The sequence below is a fragment of the Protopterus annectens genome, chromosome 2.part0 (genome assembly GCF_019279795.1).
Source record: "Protopterus annectens isolate FY-2018-M chromosome 2.part0, PAN1.0, whole genome shotgun sequence".
NCBI lineage: Eukaryota > Metazoa > Chordata > Ceratodontiformes > Protopteridae > Protopterus > Protopterus annectens.
The window spans coordinates 1,965,965,069-1,965,982,137 of NC_056728.1; the positions used below are offsets into that span (position 1 = coordinate 1,965,965,069).

The 17,069-nt window shown below is 41.7% G+C and overlaps 1 protein-coding gene across 1 annotated transcript in view; it reads left to right on the plus strand.

Moving 5' to 3' along the window:
* The window catches only part of FYN (FYN proto-oncogene, Src family tyrosine kinase), a 1,397,726-nt gene that overhangs the window by 849,419 nt on the left and 531,238 nt on the right, over positions 1-17,069 (plus strand). The gene's annotated exons all lie outside the window — the stretch shown is intronic.

Genomic DNA, 17,069 nt, shown 5'->3' on the forward strand with positions numbered 1-17,069 from the left:
TAGTTGCTTGTTTGTGTTTTCATAAAATGAATGCAATCTGTTTCATCCAGTTTCCTGGGTACAGCAGAAAGTTTTAGGTTTTCTCTGTGGACTCTGTCTGCTAACTACAGCTAGTTAAAGCTTCTTCTATTTTTCCAGCCTATTGTTGTTTGAGTTGATATATTCCTTTAATATTTCATTTATTTTAATCACTTCTGGCCCCTGATTCCTTGCCTCCAGCCCCTAGCAAACCAGACAGGTACTAAAGGGTTCCTGAGTCCCACAAATTCCTTTTCAAAAATCCTGTTGCGTACCCTGAAACCATTTCTCAGGGGCCCAAGGGCATTAAGGCTTCTACTGCTAAAAATCCTACCCCTTCTGATAGAGACTCCAGGCGCTGGATAGATGGGGTAAAAAGGTTTATACTTCTGTAACCTTAGCAATCAGGGCTTTAAACTGTCAATTCCGTATGCTAAAATATCAACAGCATATCACGGGACTGCTTTAACAGAAAATGATGTTGATTTCTGACTGTGTGAAGAATAAAGATTTGCAGGATTTATTGCATTCAGCTGAACAAGTTGGCAAACATACTTTGCAATGTGGTTTTGATTCTTTAGAGGCCTCTTGTAGGGCTGCTGTTACTGGGTCTGTGCTTAGAAGGCATGCTTGGCTAAAGGAGCAATTTCTGCCTGATCATGTTAAAGCAAAACTTTTGGATGCTCCTTTACAGCAGGACCGCCTTTTTGGCAATAAGGCTGAAGAAGTTCTAAAAAAGATGGAAGATAAAGCTAAATCTTATGCAAACTGTGAAAGACTTCTTACAAGTGCAACCTCCTAGATTTAGTAGGGATTGGCCTACTAAGAACTGGTCCTTTCCAGTTCCTTCCAGAGCCACTACGGCCAAACCCAGACATTCCAAAAAGCACCAGGTTTCAGTCCCAAGGGACTTTCAGAACTAAGCAATGGGGTACTGCCACTTCCAAATCTGGAAACAACAAGGCACCACCCTATGGTAAACAGTCTCAATGACTTCCCTTTGAAATTACCAAGCACTTACCTCTTAGCCACCCATTTGGGGGGGAAACTGACTCTTCATTCAAGAAACTGGCATAACCCAGGACAAATGGGTTTTAAATATAATGTCCCAGGGATACAGATTTCATTTCCACACGCTGCCAACTCCAAACTGGTGGCCAGACCTGCCCCCAAATCAGTGGGCAGAGGCTCAGAAGGAAGTACTTTGTGGCCAGACCTGCCCCCAAATCAGTGGGCAGAGGCTCAGAAGGAAGTACTTTCCCTCCTAAACATGGGGGCTATTCAACTAGTACCAGAAGAGGAAAAGGGGCAAGGTTTCTATTCCAGAATTTTCCTGGTACCCAGAAAAGACAAATCATGGTGTCCAGTTCTGGACCTGTCTACTCTAAACACCTCTCTGGACATTCCAAAATTCAAGATGCTGACTCTTCACCAATTACTTCCTATACTAGGCCAAGACAATGAGAGCACTGATAAACAAAAAAAACGAAAAATGTACAATCCGAACTGGCTGAAGAAATGTTTATTAAATCCAAAATCAAAGTAATAACGATGGTACCCAAAATGATAAAAATACTTCACAATGCAGAAAAAACGGTTGTGGTAAGCGCTTTCATTTGGCTGTGCCAAACTTTTTCAAACAAAGTATCGTCATTTCCCGCTGTTAAAATAGTATAATTACAATGATGCAATAATTGTTGCTTCCGTTCTGAAATCTTTAAAGTAATATAATACATTGTAATAAGTGTTCCATTTAAAATCTTTAAAATACCTCTGAAGAATGCCCAACCTTAAAAAACACAAAACCAGACAATTCATGATGAATGAATGCAAAAAGTTATTAAAGCAGAACACAAAACCCTAACGTGTTAGGAATGTAACCCTGTGAATGTGTTGGTAAACAACACATGTTACGAACACTTGTATTCTTACCATTTAAGTTGTGTAAGTCCCCTTGGTCCGATACAATAGAGTTATTCCATTCTAATTATTATAATGTAAACAATGCATTGTGGCTATTGTTTCATTCTTAATTCTTTCAAATAATCGACCTCTGGGAAACAGGGAATCATTATCACTAGAAAATTGTGTTAAGCAACGAATATTTTAAAGGTTGTAGATCTTTTAATACATATACCTATTGAATAAATGATTAAATAATGAAATTAAATAAATAAATGAGTAAATAATTAGATCTATATGTGTGCCATACCTTTTTAAGATGATTGTCACCTTTATGTGTGTGTATGCAAAAAGTTTATCTGCTAGTATTGAGTTGCGGACTATACGAAAAATAAAGTGATATGCGCAAATTAAAGTGCAACGTGCAGTGTCAGCTATAAAGAGTTAAAAATTGTAAACACTATATTAAATACATAAATAAATAAATAAATAGCCGTTAATACATTCAATATACTAAAAAGTTTAATTGGCCAGGTTTAAATAGTGCTATTTCCATTGGCAGCATTTTAAGACTTAAAACTTTAGAGAGATAAATTAATTATTCCATTTATTCTATTTATTTCATAGTCGCACACGATTTACACATCTTTCTTATTTATAGTTAATTTTTTATTCAATCCATTTTTTTACATTGTTTACACATACACATTTCACATACCCATGTTTTGTATTTGACACAATACTAGATCACACATTACATGGTTTCGATTTACGTATCTTTGTGATTACTGTACATATTTACATAAATTTATTACATTATCATGTTTACACATTTATTAACAATTATACAGTTATAAACTAATAAATAAACCCTTAACATGAATTTTTAAACTTTTTAGTACATTGAATGTATTAACAGCTATTTATTTATTTATGTATTTAATATAGTTGTTATGTGGTCCTATCTCGCCTTCATTCTTTACTCATGGGTTCGGGACTCGGCCAATGTATTTTCTAGCACGAATTCTCTAATTGGCTGGGCTAACCCCGGTATCCCAAGATGCACCTCGCCCTATCCCCAGATCTCGTTTGCCGCTCGTAGAGTTAGGAAGTGGTCTCGCTTTGCTGTGGCTAAGTGCCCTTTCTATACTTTTCATAAGTATTTAGCAGTCTGTTTCTAGTAAAAAGCTATTTTAATAGCTAGTTTTCTTTGTGAGTGTACTGTGTGAGCGAGTTGTGTTTTTTTTTTGTGGTATCCCTCTTTTGGTGGGCTAGGCCCGTTTAAATTAGAGGACCTAGTCCTCTCCGGTGTGTTTTTTTTTGTGTAAAATTGTGTTTTTGTTGGTTGGTAGTTAGATTCCTTGCTGCACCAAAGAAACGTTTAAATTAGAGTTTCTTTGGTTGTTCTTGGTTTGGTTTTCCCGCCTTCCTCTCGTGTCTGTAGTTGTCGGTTGAGTAGGTGCTGTGTACTATTATGTCTAAAGAGCAGAAAGAGCATAAACCCTCTGGGTTTAAGAAATGCTCTAAATGTTGTTACAAGATGTCCATCACAGATGGGCATTCTATCTGTGTTTATTGTCTTGGTCCTATTCATCTGCAAGAGTCCTGCAGTTTTTGCCATGCTTTTAGCCCAAGGGTACTGCAGGAAAGAAAAAATAAGTTGATTTTGAAGGGCCTGGTTAAACCTTCTTTTGAGGAGTCCTTAGACTCTTCTTCTAGTACTAAGTCTAAGACTTCCAAGGCCAAGAAAAGATCTCCGGCTCCATCTGTCTCTTCAGAGCCCCCGGAGAAAGTTTTGAAAGTGGATACTGCCTCCTCGACTCCATTGTCCTCGGGGCCGCAGGAGGTATCCGTTGTACTGGAGTCGACCTCGGCCCCGATATTATTGGAACCTATTCGGAGCCGGTCACCCAGTGTTAGGCCTGAGTCTCCAGGTAGGAGATCCCGATTTCCCTCTATTTCCTCCAAATCCTCTAGGCTGTCTGATTTGGATGTGGATAGGGTGGTCCAGAGGCTCCTGCAGTCGCCGGTGTTAGCAAAATTGTTCTCGGCTCCAGAACCAGTCCCTATTCTTGTACTGATGATTCCTCCTCCGAGCACCCCTGTGTCATCGGAGCCGGAGTGCTCCACACCAAGTGATGTTCTCGTGCCAGCTCCGATACCCCTTGCGAGTTTATCGGAGCCGACGTCAGCTCCAACCATGTTGGTCCAATCCTCTGGTTTCAGTACTCTGGTTTCCTCAGTCAGACCCAAGGGGGATACCACGGGACTCTTGTCGGTTCCGAGTCTCCCTCTTGGTGCTTTGGCTCGGGGGAACCCCAGCTCCGGTTGTGGTCTCGAAGACAGGTCGGTCCTCTGATTCGGGGGGACCTGCCTTCAAGGCCATGAGGAGCGCACTGGCCAGATCGTCAGTTACATCACCCGGATCGGTCACTCCTTCCCCCTACACCCCGGCTAGAGCCTTTGACACACCCCTGTCCATGGTTTGCAGAGCCCGAAGGTCTGAGGATACCCCCATGAGCGGTCCCCAACTTTCTGAGGGCCCCTCAGGGTCGGTGCCTGAGGAGCCCCCTAGAAAGAAGTTGTGCAAGAGGAAGCACATAGACTCTCAGGACGAGTCCCTCACTTCCGATACCGACCTCGAGGAGTCCCCTAAGTCATCCTCCAATGATGTCTCTTTCTCTGACATCCTGGAGATTTTGAGGCAGAGAGGCGACTGGCCTTCCAAGACCCCCTCTGACGAGGAGTCGGTATTCCTCAAGGCCTTCGGAGCTCAACCCTCCGCCTCCTGGGTGTCTCCACCCTTCAATGGACTCCTGGATTTGATTTGTCGAAGGGTATGGGAGACCCTTGATTCCATGGAACCAGTGCCCAGATGTCAAAATAAGTTTTTTTCTGCTCCTCCGGGGAAAGAGTTCCTGACCAAAGGGGTTTCCGTAGATGCCTTGGTGGTGGCGGCAGCCACTCAGCAGGAAGTTGCAGAGGCTTCTTCTTCCGTCCATCCTCCTAACAAGGAGTCCAGGAGTATGGATCGGTACGGGAAGCATACCCTGTCTTCAGCGACCTTTACATTGCGGTCGCTGAATTATCTTTGTCATTTTACTCGGCTCCAGAGAGATCTCCTTAAGGAGCTAGGAGACACTCTGATGGGTAACATGCCTGAGGCGGTAGTGCAGACTGTTAACGCCCAGTTGTCTACCCTTGGTTCTATTGTCAACTCGTCCATGAGGCTGATATCCTATGCAGCCGAAGGGGCGAGTAGGGCAGCTAGCTCAGGTGTAGCTCTCAGAAGGCAAGCCTGGATGCGCCTGTGTCATTTCACGGAGGCCTTTAAGTCTTCCTTCACTGACGCCCCCTTTGATGGGTCCTCACTCTTCGGGACCAAAGTGAAAGACACCCTCACCAGATGCGAACAGGAGGGGAAGACCCTATCTGCCGTAGGGGCCCGTTTCTCTCTTCCTTCTAGGCCTTACCCCAAGGCTCAGAGAGGAGGGAAAATGTGGTTCAAGAAGTCACAGAGGTCTTTCCCTGCCGCTCAAGGTGAGTCCCCCTCCAGAGGCAGAGGAGGGGGAAATTATTCTGGAAGACGCCGTCATAGAGGCAGTGGAGGCCCCCGCAACTTGGGAGACCGCAATTCATTTTGCGGGTCTTCCTTTCAGCGTTCCTGAGGCATTGCCCGACTGTGCTGTTATGGAGCCAGTCGGGGGCCGAATTTCTTTGCATCCAGAAGCCTGGGAAAGCATCACCCAGGATAGTTCGGTGCTTCAAATAGTTACCAGAGGTTACACCATCCCCTTTTTATTAACACCCCATCCAGTCAAATGAATCCCGGACGTTCCACCCAGTCAACAGGATCAAGCAGCACTAGAAGTTTCAAAGCTGCTAGAAAAAGGAGTCATCCAACCAGTCCCCTCAGACCATATCAGATCAGGAACTTACTCAAGACTCTTTTTGGTGCCGAAAAGAACAGGGGACCTGAGGCCCATTCTGGATCTCAGCCGATTGAATCACTACGTTCTAAAGTCCAAGTTCCGAATGGTCACTCTTCAGTCTATTTTTCCCTTGCTGGAAAAAGGAGTATGGATGTGCTCCATCGATCTCAAGGATGCCTACTACCACATCAAGATGGACAAGGCATCCAGGACTCATTTACGCTTCCGGCTGGGAGCCAGTCACTTCCAGTTTCGTGCCCTGCCCTTTGGTCTCACCACAGCCCCCAGGGTGTTTACCAAGTGTTTGGCAGTGGTGATGGCTCACCTGAGATGTCAGGGATTCCAGGTGTTTCCATATCTGGATGACTGGCTTCTCACCGCCCCCACCAGGCATTTCCTTATTCAAGCCAGGGAAGCTACCATTACACTTTGTCACCAACTAGGAATTACCTTGAACTGGGAAAAGTCTGCCTTGCTGCCCTCACACCGTGTTGTTTTTATAAGTGCCGAGTTAGACTCTATTCAAATGCGGGCCGTTCTGCCACAAGAGAGAATAAGAGTGTTGCAGACTCAGATTCACGCATTGTTGCCCCTCAAGAGAGTTCAGGCCAGGTTAGTTCTCCAGCTCCTGGGATCCATGGCTGCCACCATCATGCTGGTGCCTCTAGCCAGGTTACACATGCGGATCCTACAGTGGCTCCTTTCGGCCCAATTGTCCTTTCAGAAACTTCCTCTTTCCCACTTGATACTTCTCACGGAATGGTGCAAACAGGACCTCCACTGGTGGCTATACTCCACCAGTCTGGACAAAGGGAGGAGCTTGATTCCTACGTCTCCAGTGGCCACGGTGACCACGTACGCCTCCCAGATGGGGTGGGGGGGGGCATTATCTTGGCAGGACAGTCCAAGGCACGTGGCAAGATCACGAGGTACACCTGCACATCAATGTTCTAGAGATGTGAGCGGTGTTACTAGCATTGCGAGCACTCCAAAGCTCTTTTCCTCGGGGAACGATTGCAATTCACTCGGACAACATGTCCGTGGTGTGGTACCTGAACAAGCAGGGGGGAACCAAGTCTTATCCCCTCTGCAGAGAGGCCATGCGAGTGTGGAATTGGGCAGTGTCTTCCCAATGCTTTTTAGTGGCAACGCACATTCTGGGAAAGACCAACATGATAGCGGACCGGCTGAGCAGAGCTATTCTGATGCCTTACCAGTGGTCCTTGAATGACTGAGTGGCGGTTCAGATTTTCAACAGGTGGGGTCAGCCTTGTTGCGATCTCTTCACCAGTCCTCTCAATGCCAAATGCAGCAAGTACTTCACACTGATCCCCCCACAGGGGGAGTCACCCAGGGATGCTCTAGTCCACGATTGGCCCCCCCGGTCTGATCTATGCTTTCCCTCCGTTTCCTCTGTTACCAAGAGTTATTCAGAAAGCCATATCCTTGGGAAGCAGGATGATTCTATTGCTCCACACTGGCCTCGACAAGTATGGTTCCTCTTTCTTCAGCAGTACGCAGTGGACGGCCCTTGGAATCTGGACCCAGTGCCAGACCTACTGATTCATATGTCAGGACAGCTCCACCCCTCCCTGCAAACCCTCAGGTTGACAGCCTGGCTGCTCCACTTCCATCACTAGTTAGATGACATTCCTTTTCACCTGAGGTGGTACACATCTTGTCTTCGTCTCATAAGTCTTCCACCAGAAGGATTTATTCCAGCAAGTGGAAGAGATTCTCCATTTGGGCTCAGGCCCAAGGTTTGAACCCCTTCACAGCCCCAATTCCGTTGGTCTTAGACTTTTTAGCCATGCTTTTCTGACAGGGCTCGGTGCCTGCTATCATTAAGGTGCAGCTGGCTGCAATTTCCAACTTTTGTACATCTTATGAGCTTTCTCTTATGGGCCATAAACTTTGTAAGGCCTTCTTGAAAGACACCTGGTTACTTCACCCTCCGGTTTCAAAACCTGTCATGCCATGGGATATAAACCTTGTGTTACAAGCCATCACTTCACCGCCATTTGAACCAGCTGCCACCTGTGAATTAAAATTTCTATCTTGGAAGACGGCTTTCCTGATAGCCATTACATCGGCCAGAAGAGTATCAGAGCATTCAAGCATTGTCCATTAAGCCTCCGTATTTGACCTTCCATAAGGACAGAGTTTCCCTGAGACTTAACCCGTCCTTCCTTCCAAAGGTGTTATCCACCATTAATCTGCATCAGTCTATCGAGTTACCAGTGTTCTTTCCAAACTTTTCCAGTAAAGCAGAGTTTAGGTTTCACCAGTTGGATGTGCACAGACAACTAAGATTCTACTTACACAGGACTAAGCATATTAGGAAGTCTGATCAACTGTTTGTGTCCTTCTCAGAAAACAGAACAGGTTGTCCTATTTCCAAGAGCACAGTTTCTAAATGGATCAAAGATTGTATTTCCTTTATCTATTCGTCAGCAGGCAGAAAATTACCTTTTCCCGTTAAAGCTCATTCTACCAGGTCAGTGTCTACATCAATAGCATACCATGCTAGGCTTTCATTGGATGATATTTGTGCTGCGGCCACTTGGGCTTCTCTGCACACCTTCATTACTCATTACAAGTTGGACGTGGCTTCTAGGGGCCGGGCTTCCTTTGGCTCCACGGTTCTCAGGAGTATTTTCCTATGAGACGCCCAGGATAGAGGTGCTGGGGACGCTGTCCTGTGAGTAAAAAATGTAGGCGAGATAGGATCACATAACATCAGGTAGTTATGTACTCACCATAACGATCGATGTATGTGGTCCATCTCACCTCACATTCTTGCATACCCTCCCATCTGCCCCCTTCCTATAGGATTTGGAGGAAAAATTGGTTCTGAGAACCCTTCAATGTCAGTTGTTTTTTCTTTCCTTTCAGGCTGGAGCTCCCTCCAACGGCAGTTGTGTGCGTGGGGTGTGATTAGGATGGCTGCAAGCTAGATCTGGGGCTAGGGCGAGGTGTATCTTGGGATACTGGGTTAGCCCAGCCAATTAGAGACTTTGTGCTAGAAAATAAGTTGGCCAAGTCGAAGCCGATTCTCAGCTCCGAACCCGTGAGTAAAGAATGTGAGGCGAGATGGACCACATACATCGATCGTTATGGTGAGTACATAACTACCTGTTTACAATTTTTAACTCTTTATAGCTGACATTGCACGCTGCACTTTAATTTGTGCATATCACTTTATTTTTCGTATAGTCCGCGACTCAATACTAGCGGATGAACTTTTTGCATACACACACATAAAGGTGACAATCATCTTAAAAAGGTATGGCACACCTATAGATGTAATTATTTACTCATTTATTTATTTAATTTCATTATTTAATCATTTATTCAATAGGTATATGCATTAAAAGATCTACAACCTTTAAAATATTCGTTACTTAACACAATTTTCTAGTGATAATGATTCCCTGTTTCCCAGAGGTCGATTATTTGAAAGAATTAAGAATGAAACAATAGCCACAATGCATTGTTTACATTATAAAAATTAGACTGGAATAACTATATTGTATCGGACCAAGGGGACTTACACAACTTAAATGGTAAGAATACAAGTGTTCGTAACATGTGTTGTTTACCAACACATTCACAGGGTTACATTCCTAACACGTTAGGGTTTTGTGTTCTGCTTTAATAACTTTTTGCATTCATTCATCATGAATTGTCTAGTTTTGTGTTTTTTAAGGTTGGGCATTCTTCAAGGGTATTTTAAGGATTTTAAATGGAACACTTATTACAATGTATTATATTACTTTAAAGATTTCAGAACGGAAACAACAATTATTGCATCATTGTAATTATACTATTTTAACAGCGGGAAATGACGATACTTTGTTTGAAAAAGTTTGGCACAGCCAAATGAAAGCGCTTACCACAACCGTTTTTTCTGCATTGTGAAGTATTTTTATCATTTTGGGTACCATCGTTATTACTTTGATTTTGGATTTAATAAACATTTCTTCAGCCACTTCCTGTACTAGGCAAGGATGCCTGGTTGGCAACTCTCGACTTAAAAGAGGCTTACCTGCATATCCCAATCAGGGAATCTTGCAGAGGATTCCTAGCTTCAAAGCAGGCTGCATGCATTATCTGTTCTCTGCACTGCCCTTTGGCATGTCTACTGCACCCAGGTTATTCACAAAGTGCCTGGCTCCAGTAGTTGCATTTTGCAGGCAAAGAAATATTCAAATGTATCCATACCCAGACGATTGTCTAATTCAGGCAGAAAATCAGGCCATTCTTCTAAAACAGCTGGCATTTGTAAAAAGAGTTCTAACCTGTCTAGGGTACACCATAAACGAAAAGAAATCTCAACTGGTACCCTCTCAAAAGATTACATTCCTGTGTGCAAGCTTGAATACAGCTGTCCAGAAGGCTTTCCTTATGCCAGTAAAGCAAATTCATTTGGTGACTTACTTCAAACAGGTGGCCACAAAAACCCTGCTATCTGCAAGGCAGATACTGCAAGCCTTTGGGTTCATGGCCTCCTGCATTCTTCTAATTCCATATGCAAGACTGCATATGAGGAAACTTCAGTGGTACTTAAAAAGTTTATGGAGTCAACATTGTCACAGCCTGGAAACAATGATTCTTATCATACCTTGCCTGCACTTAGAGTTCCTATGGTGGGCAGAAGCCTGCCACCGAAACAAGGGACTGCCATTCACACCACCCCCTGCTGCCCAAACCCTAACTACAGACGCATCAGACTATGCATGGGGGGCTCATCTGGCAGGGAAGTGTATGCAGGGCAAATGGAGCCCAAATCAAATGCACCTTCATATCAGTCAAAAAGAAATGCTAGCTGTACAGAATGCACTGACAGCCTTCAAGGACTACCTTCATCCAGGACAATTACTGATAAAGATGGACAATACCACAGTTATGTGGTACATAAACAAGCAGGGGGGTACACATTCATACCCCCTCTGCAGACTAGCCATGGCATTGTGAAACACGGCCTTGACTTACCAAGTACAACTACAAGCTCAATTCCTGCCAGGAAAGCAGAATGTTCTGGCAGACAGACTAAGCAGAAATCGCTTGGACCCTCACGAATGGAAACTGGAACCATGGATTTTCAACATGTTGACACGCAAATGGGGGAGCCCAGACATAGGTCATTTTGCCTCACCCCGGAACTACCAGTTGGACAAATTTTGCACAAGAACTCATCACAAAAAAGCCTGGAAAGTGGATGCTCTGCCCTTCAGCTGGAAACACCTATCAGTCTTTGATGTTCCTCCTCTGCCTTTGCTCTCCAAAGTTCTACTACAAGTCAAACAGGACAATTCCCCCTTAGCATCCCTCAGCAAACCTGTGATGGACGTCATTTTGGAGGCGAGAAGACCTAGTACTAGAAAATCTTATGCTGACAAATGGAAAAGATTCTATGCCTGGAATCAGTCTTAAGGGATGAGCACAGCAGTGGCCAATTTACCTCAGATTTTGCAATACTTAACTGAGATGCTTCACACGGGCCTGTCTTTTTCTTCCATAAAAACGCATGCCTCAGCCATTTCATCTCATTATAATACAGACCCCCCCCTTCTCTCATCCTCTTCTAAAGCAGGATCTCAGATGGGCCAAAAACTTGAGACCACCCAGGAGAGCTCCAACCCCTGCTTGGGACCTTAACTTTGTATTGGAGAAACTCACTCTACCTCCTTTCAAGCCAACTGCAACTGCAGACTTAAAATTCCTTTCTTGGAAAACAGCTTTCCTTTTAGCAATCACGTCAGCTAGAAGGATATGAGCCTTTCATCATCTTTCATGCGGACAGGGTGTCACTCAGGACCAATCCATCATTCATGCCCAAGGTGGTATCCAGTGTGGCTCTTAATCAGTCCATTCATTTGCCAACTTTCTTTCCCAATCCACAGAACAAGGGGGAGTGGATTATGCATTCATTGGATGTACACAGACAACTTAGATTCTACTTGGACAGGACTAAATCTCGAAGAAAATCTGAACAACTGCTGGTAGCATTTGCTGCAAGGGCAGAGGGGAAGGCTATTTCAAAGCAAACCATTTCTAAATGGATAAGCCATTGTATTCATTTCTGTTATAAGCACCATGGAAAACCTATCCCCCAGGGGATCAAATCTCATTCCACCAGGGCTGCATCTACTTCAGCAGCATTTCTCAGCGGTGTTCTCACCAGGGATATTCTAGAAGCTGCTACCTGGAGTTCAGTTCATACTTTCACCAAGCATTATGACTTACCAATTTTCTCTAAATCCAGAGCTGGCTTTGCCACTGCTGTTTTGCAGTGCCTTATAGCTGTTCCTAATGCTGTATAAATCCATCCTCCCAACCTTAGCTTTGGGAATCTACTCAAATATAATGACTGCAGCAGTGAAACATGATGAACCTAGTACAGGTGTGTACACTTACCGTAAATGTGGATGTTCAAGTGTATTCACTGTTGCAATCCTGGTTACCCTGCCTCCAGCCCCCTGTTTTTCTTTTACTATACCTCTTCTTTCTTTTACTATGCTTAAAAGCCTTTTTGGTGTATTTACTTTTGTTTGGTGGTATATATATTTGTGTTTCTAATTATATATATATATATATATATATATATATATATATATATATATATATATATATTTTTTTTTTTTTTTTTTTACTCCTGACATCTGGGGCATGAAAAACTGATGTAATGGCATCGGCTGCATGTTTTATACCCCTGACATCATGGAAGAAGGGACAGCAACAGACGCAGGACCCATGACTTTTGTTAATCAGGCCGACTGAGGGCAACCTGCCAGCAGATTACCCCAAATGTAATGACTGCAACAGTGAATACACTCGAACATCTACATTTATGGTAAGTGTACACAACTGTACTTTTCTGTTTTCACATTAGGAGAGCTGAAGTTAAGCTGTTGATTAGTGTGCAGCCATCTTGTAAGTCCAGCAATAATGGTAGGCTATTAACCAGCTACTCTGCATGAGAAGAAGAGTGTTACCATTCCCTGTTCCCAGTTGTTCCCCAAATAGATTGCCGAAGAATTTATTATAAAAGCCACTCAGCAAACCGTAGAAACTGGTTTAAACAATTTATTGACATAAAGTAAAATAAAATAAAAAAGAAAACGACCATCCAATTTAAATAACTTTCCAAGATATACAACTGAGTACTAAGCGCTTTCACCTTGTCTCCTTTAGGGCATCATCAGAGTACTGAATGAATAAGGTATAGCCCATCCCTGATATACTACTGCAACAATTGAATAATTGATTAATTGATTGTAATTCAGCAAACATAGCGTTTGAGAAAAAACAACAACATAATACTCTAACATCCAAATAGAGTGTAAATTATTAGTTATTGACACTTTTACGCTATATTTCAAAGAATACATTTATTACATGATTTCATTACAACAACATTGTATATTTACTCTAAGTATATTTATAAACGTACTGTTTTTATACATTTCCCATTTACTCATTTATTGCACTAATTATTGGAAGTTTTTAAATTCATTTTAAATTAATCATTTTAAAGATGACTGTACAGTTGCAGTTTTATGTTGTATACAGTATTGTCACTGTTGTTTTTTCTCAAACGCTATGTTTGCTGAATTACAATCAATTAATCAATTATTCAATTGCTGCAGTAGTATATCAGGGATGGGCTATACCTTATTCATTCAGTACTCTGATGATGCCCTAAAGGAGACAAGGTGAAAGCGCTTAGTACTCAGGTGTATATCTTGGAAAGTTATTTAAATTGGATGGTCGTTTTCTTTTTTATTTTATTTTACTTTATGTCAATAAATTGTTTAAACCAGTTTCTACGGTTTGCTGAGTGGCTTTTAGCTTACCAGTCATCAATTCTAACTGCTCTTCGAAGAATTTATTATATTTTTCATGAAAGTGTTCCAAAGTTATTGCTGACTGCATCTTAGCAGAACTTCCCTTCTGCATTTTCTTTTGACATTATTTCTTAGGTTTTTAGCTGGTTTAAGCAAACTTTTTCTAGTAATTCTCCAGCTGCTGACAGATTATCTCCACTTCCTTCACATGGTGCATCCTTAATGGCTTGTCTTGTTACATCCTTCGTAAACTGATGCATTACTAACATTTTTCCCTATAATTTGAAAGTGAGTCTTTATATTCTCATCTCCAAAGGGTGGCCACACATCTCAGTATTAAGAATAGTAGATCTATAGGTGTGTTCTTTCCTGTTTCCAGAATTCTTTAAAAATGCATTGCTTCTTATCCTCTTGCAATTCCTAACTTCTGATAATGCACTGACCAACTTCCAGCTTTTGTTCAGACCTGGCCGTGGCACAGACACAGCAGTTCTCAAGGTGACAGAATGTTTACATACTCTGCTCAGTATTGGGGAGTGTTATCAGTTCATTGTTTCTTGACATATTCAAAGTCTTCATCATTTCCGCTCACCACTTTATACTTCGGCCTCTCCTGGATAAATCTTTGGATATTAGCTTGTCCATTAAGATGGTTAAGTGATTCTCCAACGACATAGGAGGTTGATGTCAGTAAAATTGACATCTTCAGTGCTGAAACTCATCTACAAAGCTCCTTCAAATACATTTATATTTGACATAAATTACAGGCATGTTCCTTAATACTCGGGAAGAAAAAAGAAAGAAAGAAAGACACTGCAGTGTATCTTGAAATGGATCTCTGAATGGAATTTTTAGTCACTGCCTTTATTAACAAAAACATGAATGAAATTGGTTCATGCAGCTGTTAAAATTGTTAGGCGAAAGACCTACAATTCAATCTTCAAATAGAAACTTCTACTGCACAGACAAATTAAAGCTAGGGACATTGATCATATATGTAAGCTTAATGGCAACATATTTTATATTCCCCTTGTACCTTTTCACTTTCAGTGTTGCTCTAATGTTTATTTATTGCATTGCACTTGCTAGAAGAAATTTGTAATGAAATACTTGTTTGCCCTTGACAATTCATGATTGGGTTGCATCAAAGCCAAGTAAGTGACTTGAGGTTAGAACTACATTGCACAAGTTCGGATCATGTTAGGCCATAGACTTTTTGTTTGCCCAGGTGCCTTGCTTTAGGATGCATCACTACTACGTGCCAACTGCATGACCCATACTAGTAAGAAAGATGCTGCAGTAAATAGCAACCAGCCAGTAGGAAAGAAATGCCCAAACGTACTTCAAGCAGATTGCCCAAAAGTATGTATAAGAGTTGTTAATGCAGATGTTTTGTTCATAAATTTACTGTCCTGTGGTCCCCTTCTTTTCTTAGCAGATGTCTGAGATAATCTAGACTCATTATCTGAAAAAAATGTCCATCATTTCAAAAGTATTATTGCCTTCAGTGGCCTTTCACTAACCTGATATTTTCTCCCATTGGTTCCTTAATATATGAGCAAACTGTATGTAATTTCCTTCAACAACCACTTTCTTTCTTCCTAGATATGTGCAAAACCTTTCTACTTGCTGTTTTTGTACATGCTGATTTTTATATACGGAACTACACATGGAATATTTATATGCCTAAAAGTTTCAAAATTATCCCTTTTATATAGTTATAGTACATTTTTTTCTAACATGCATACCAGCAGGTGATCTTCCAAACTGCCTGTAGGTATGCATGCCTTGTGTGAGTGAGTGTACTGTATGTGGCCTACCATGGGTTTACACCATGCTTAGGGTTATTTTCTTCATCTTGTGCCCACTGAGTGCTCCTGAAGGCTCCGCCTCCCTACTGGGAATTGGGTTAAGTAAGTTATTGTATAAAAGTACAAATGAATAAATTAACAGATGTACAAGTCATGATAGACAGAAGTGTTACACTGGGTTCTATTCAGTCAACTTTTTGCAGTTTTATGTAGTTAAAACTTAAGCTACTTATTGACATTAAGTAACATGAATGTTACTCACAAGATACATGCAAAATAAATGATAGCAGATGTATATATATATATATATATATATATATATATATATATATATATATATACTGTGCAACTGTTTTATAACATTCCGTATACATGCAAATTTTGCAGGTTGTTATGTGGCTGCTTATTTCTGGAAGCTAATATCCCCAGGGATCCATTACAGATGGATATACCCAGCCAAATCTTTATGGGTAAAATAAACTTCAAAAACAAACAAGCAAGCAAGCAAACAGATGATTATAAGAAGCTAGACAGAATGACAGACAAATAGGAATTCAAACAAATTCATGGATATTTACATAAATAGGTGGATAGACGGACACACAGACAGATGAATTGTTGGTGTTGATTCCTCAGCCCTTTCTGTCAAAGAAAAGTGTGATTTAACTTAAACTAAATGTCTGCACAACTCTATGAGCTAATGTGATTCATCCTAGAATTTTTAAAGGCACAGTTGCATCATTAAGCCTTTTTAAGAGCTAGAGTAAAGTTACTGATGACTGAAGGGTGGCAGATGTAATTCCCTTTTACAAGAGTGGGAGTGAGACAGAGCCTGCGAACTGCCATCGTGCTACTTTGACCTCAGTCTAGTATAACACATGGAAAACTCTAGGACTCTGAGCCCATCAAAGCATATATTCACATCAAGAAGGCTATGCCAGACAAATTTAGTACCATTCTTTAATTGAATAATGGGGGTATTAGATCAGAAAGGAGCTGAAGAAGGAACTAAAAGGAGAAACAAAGCAAGAACTTAAATATACAAAGTCCAAATTAGTGCCATAGTAAAAAATGAGAAAAATAAAAACAGAGACACAGCTTAACATTATGAGGTAGGTTGATGAGAAGTGACGCAAATATTATTTTTGCCAAAACAGTTGTCCATGATTGCAATAATCATCAAGAAAAGGAATTAAGGGCTGAAGTCAGTAGTGATAAAGGCATGGGAAGGGCTGGCCAAAGGGGGCAGTTGCCCTGGTGTAACCTGTCAGGGGACACAATCAGTACCTTAGAAGAGGTGCCAGTGAGTTTATAAAAGCTTTATTAGGTGGGATTAAGGCAGATACAAGGAGCTATTATTTATCTATGCAGTAGCCATTTGCTACCTTCTCACAAAGTTGTTTGCTATAGTTTTATTAAAGCACTATTATAGCTCTATAATTTGCTTGAATACCTGTTTTGGTTTCTTTCAATCTTGGAGCAGGGAACCAAATGGGGACAATGCCTAAGGAACCAAATGACATTGCTGTAACTCTGAATACTGGTGGTTAAGAACA